The sequence below is a fragment of the Chiloscyllium plagiosum genome, chromosome 30, assembly GCF_004010195.1.
Source record: "Chiloscyllium plagiosum isolate BGI_BamShark_2017 chromosome 30, ASM401019v2, whole genome shotgun sequence".
NCBI lineage: Eukaryota > Metazoa > Chordata > Chondrichthyes > Orectolobiformes > Hemiscylliidae > Chiloscyllium > Chiloscyllium plagiosum.
This window is the reverse complement of record NC_057739.1, coordinates 32,250,217-32,255,425: the sequence shown is the minus strand read 5'-3', so window position 1 is coordinate 32,255,425 and position 5,209 is coordinate 32,250,217.

The following is a 5,209-nucleotide window of genomic DNA, read 5'->3' as shown; positions in this document are numbered from 1 at the left end:
ACAGTTTGTTTCCTGGCTCTGCCTAGCCACAAAGACCATGTATCTTGAGTACCCCGGGATGGTCAGAACCATACTAGATTTCTGGAAGGAACTCCTCAGTGATAGGACAAAGTGGTTCAGAAGGATATCAGCCAGGAGCTAATTTGTAATGGATAAGGGGGAAAACATCCTGTAATTCCTGCATTCAGATTTATCCCCCTTCTTCTAGATTGTCACAATGGTCATATCCTTCTACAAGGATTGACATCTTGCTGGGATGAAGAGGCTTGCATGTTCCAATCAGCCCGAGAACAATGCCATTCAGAGTTCATGCTCCTTGTAGGGCCTTTCTTGGCATTAAGGTTGAGGGGGGTGTTCCAGACAAAGAATGATCCATGAGGGTCTCATATCAGAGAAGGTGGGGGAAGAGTAATGGGTCCAATGGCCATGAAGGTGGAAGAAGACTGAAATAGAGATGTGGTCCTAATCATCATGGTTCACCTTGCCACTGAATTCTGCCAAGATCATGTGGAATCCAACTGCTTAACAGACGCCCCAAAACAAACTATGTCACATACTGAAAGAAAAACAAAGTACTGGTAGGATGCTGGTAATTTGAAAGAAAAACAGAAAGTGCTGGAAAAACTCAACAGGTTTGGGAACATCTATACAGAAAAGACACAGTTAACATTTCAAGTCTAGTGACCTTTCATCAGAACTGTTCTGACAAAGGACACCAGTCTTGAAATGTTAGCTCTGTTTTCTCTCAACAGATGCTGCCAGATCTGCTGAGTTTCTTCAGCACATTCTGTTTTTGATAATGTCACATACTGGCTTCCATTAGGTAAAGCTCTGTGGTGATGAAGGATTGATGACAGGGGAAGAGTTTTGATATCTTGATGGCTCTCACTATTGTATATAGGTAACGGATGTGTGATGATCGTTGGGCACCTTTGTCAGGATGGGGGTGCCCTGGGAGTTCTGTATTGTAAGAGGCTGTCTTTCAGATATAATGTTAAAGGAACCATCAACCTCCATGAATAAAGTAAAAGATCTCATAACACTACTTTGAAAAAGAGCAGGGGAGCTATCCCTGGTGTTGTGGCACAGTGGCTCAGTGGTTAGCACTGCAGCCTCACAGTGCCAGGGACCCATGTTTGATTCCAGCCTCAGGAAACTGTCTGTGTGGAGTTTGCACATTCTCCCCGTGTCAGTGCGGGTTTCCTCCGGGTGCTCTGGTTTCCTCCCACAGTCCAAAGATGCGCAGGTTAGCTGAATTGGCCACGCTAAATTGCACAGCAGGTCAGGCAGCATCCTGACCTGTGCTTTTCCAGCCTTGGATGCTGCCTGACCTGCTGCACTTTTCCAGCCTTGGATGCTGCCTGACCTGCTGCGCTTTTCCAGCAACACGTTTTCAGATCTGATCTCCAGCATCTGCAGTCCTCACTTTTTCCACGCTAAATTGCCCATAGTGTTCAGGGATGTGTAATTTAGGTGCATTAGTCAAGGGTAAATGTAAAGTAATCAGGATGGGGGATTCTATGATTGACAGAGTGTTAGTTCCAGGAATACAGTTTAAAAGGGATGGCATGGTGGCTCAGTGGTTAGCATTGCTGCCTCACAGTACCAGGGACCTGGGTTCAATTCCGGCCTCGGGTGACTGTCTGTGTGAAGTTTGCACATTCTCCCTGTATCAGTGTGGATTTCCTCCGGGTGCCCTGGTTTCCTCCCACAATCCAAAGATGTGCAAGTTTGGTGCATTGGCCATCCTAAATTGCCCATTGTGTTCAAGGATGTGTAGGTTAGGTGCATTAGTGATTGGTAAATAGTGTATAATTGATATAAGGTAGGGGAAATGGGTGTAGATGGGTTGCTCTTCGAGGGTCAGTGTGGACTTGTTGGGCTATAGGACCTGCTCCATACTGTAGGGATTCTATGATTTTCATATTGCTCTTTGTGACAGTTGCTGTGTCATTTGTCTGTATTTGTCTCTCTTTCATTCACATGCTTGCTCTCTCTTTATTTCCTCCTTCCATCTTCACCCCCACTTTCTTCAGGTCACTTTTTTTGTAGAATCATGCCTTTTTGTAGAAACAGTGCCTTCTAGGACAGGCTGGTTGATATTTTCATCTTAGTGGGGATGTATCTGGTGATCCTTTGCCCATGTCCACAGAAATTTACTGACTCTTGTGGTAGTATTTACGCAGACAACCATCTTTCCCATCGATCCCAGTCATATTCTGCACAAGGGGTTGACCTATAAACACTAGTTCTGAAGATTTTCTGCAATATAGTTCCCTTGCTTAGCCTTGCCAAATGGCAAAATACCAAAAACAACAGTAACTCATGTCCTTGTGGTTGCCAATATGCATCCATGCATTCGGCGTAAATGTCATTCTAGAACAGCAAGTTTCATTTTAGAATAGGGAGCAGGCCTTGAGGAATACATCCATCACCAACATCTTCTCCAAACCTAGCATCCTTTAACTTGCAAATAGGTGTTCTTATTACAAACAACAGCAGAACTTTCAGAGTAAAAAGTTGTTTCATAGGTTTTATGAAACTAAATTTGACAGGAAGCACATATGGAGTACAAGAACAGATGAAGAGTTCGTTAAAAGAGGTAGGCTTGATGGAAAGCCAGAAAACTCTACAAAATGTTGGGGGTCTTGTATTAACTTAGGAGCTTGGTGAAAGCCCAGTGAAATCTCTGAGATATTTCAATATCAATTATACACTATTGACAATTCGTTGGTCAATATGGCTCAGTTATATTCCATTCAATGTTTTTTGAAATATTTCTTTGCAGCATAATATAACAGAGATCTAAAACAGAATTCCATTTATTCCTTCTAGAGCTGAATCAGTAAATACCCTCTATGATAGCATCACCTGATTCTGCAACGTACTGCTTCCAATTGCTTGGTGCAGTTTTCGAATTAATTTGTGTGCTGACTCCAGATTTACAGTCCAACTTTGGTGGAAGGCAAAAGTTTGCAATGAATCAAACCAGAAATAACTTTGAAACTGTTGTGCTACTTTTCTTCTCCATTTTGAAATACTTGAAGCTTGAATTTGCAGGTTGAATTTTCTGAAATATTTTGTTTGTCAGTAGTGTATTTTCAATCAGCTGTTTATTTATTGGAATGTTTTAGTTTTTGTTAGCATATGCCCAAGGTTTAAGGAGATTGTTTACTTTTTTGTACACACTAGGATATTTAGGTATTTAAATATTCATAAATTAAAATATGCTTTAAAAAATTGATTTTTCTTGGTCGAGGAAGTAGACCTATTTTCTCATTAACTATGTTTCTTTTTACAGGATTATTAGTAGGGAGTTCTGGTGTGTTTATGTCCAATTGGTAATTGGTTTTTCGTAACAGTATAAATTAAATTCTGCTCTTACCTAAAAGTGCTTTCAGCTATCAATTGACACTCTGGAGATTCCATTTTGTGTTGTTTATGAACATTGTAAATCAGTGACTTTTAATGTCACGTGTTACTGCAGTGGTAGATTTATATAATGACGTGTCAGGGACTTAGGAAAATTTACTATCAAGTATTCAATACAATGTTATTTTCTAGTGCGCTGTGGGCTGAGCTCTGTTGGACTGATTGACTTTGGCAAAATTGCTGTACACTGTTCACATTCCTAAAACGCACTCATGGACTTATTCTATAAATTTTGCATCACTGAAAATATAAGAAACAAAGTTGAAGCTTTTTGAAACGATCATCAGTCAGAAGTACCAATACATGCAATTTGACCTCTTGTGGAGGTCTGCATGATGACAGAAATTAATCTTTAGCCAATTTATGAAATCAAGCAACAGCTGAACAAACAGATACAGTCCACAGGTCCCAATAATATTCCAGTTTTAGGGCTAGCCCTTGTGCTTCAGAATTAGCTGCACACCGAGGTAAGCTGTTCCAAAACACTGCATCTACTTAACAAAATATAGTATGTAATGCAAATGCTGCAACCAATACATCAAAGTATTGATCAAGACCTATCAAAATTGCTTAACAACAAAATTTATTGATGACGCTACAATAACTGTTGATGAAAGTATCAAATTAAAGCTCAAAATACATGCAAACTAATATATGTAGGCCTATTACATACTTTAATTATTAAAAATAAACTATTTTAAAACATAACTATGCCTTTAAATAAAAGCATTTTCCATTAAAGAATTTTCACATTCATTAGTCAAAGTTTACATTAGCTTAAGCCATAAAATAATGATGAATAGGTGACTGGCTGTTATCCCAGTGTCTGTGTGGATTACCACCAGGTGCTCTGATTTCCTTCCACAGTTTAAAGATGTGTGGGCTAGGTGAATTTCCATGGGAAATGCAGGGTTACAGAGATAGGGTAGGAGGATGGATCTGGGTGGGATGCTATTCAGAGGGTTGGTGTGGACTCGATGAGCCAAATGGCCTGCTTCCACACTATAGGGATGTTATGATTCTGTGAAAACCATAAGTCCATGATTTAACGATTGAGCTGTGTTATATGTCTTTTTCTCCTTTCAGAAAACCTTTCACAACCACCCACAATCAATAGAGTATAACTTAATTACTCATTTGCTTAATCACTTTAAAATTAGTGAAAAACAACTTAATCCTACATTTTATCAATCCACCATTATCCACATCCTGAATGAGATCACCTTTGACAAGAAAATTAACTCAGGAGACCATGTAAATACTATGACTGGAAAATCAGGCCACATGCTGGTTATTCTGCCAAATGTGACTCACCTTCAGCCTCCCAGAGCCTGTTTGATGGGGTACTTGCCTGAATTAGTGCAGCTCCAAAGACAGTCAAGAAACTTGATGTCATCTGGATAAAGCAGCCCGCTTGACTGGAACTTACCTCACCACAAGCATAGTGTAGTTGCTGTATATAACTGTATATAACTAGCACATTACGGTAGAGGATCAGGACTTTTCCAACAGCACCTTAGAAGTCACCAATCTCTATCACTTCGAAAGGAGAAGGGCACCAAATCCATGAGAATATCACTATCTACAAGTTCTGATATCATAGATTATCGTAATTTGGAAATAGATCACCATTCTTTCATTGTCACTGAGGCGCAATCCTGGTTTCCCTCTCCCTGACTGCTCCATGGAAGTATCTTTACCACACTGGCTACAGCAATTTAAGATACTGGCTTGCCAATACCTTCTGCAGGGTAGTTATGGTTGGGCAATAAATGCT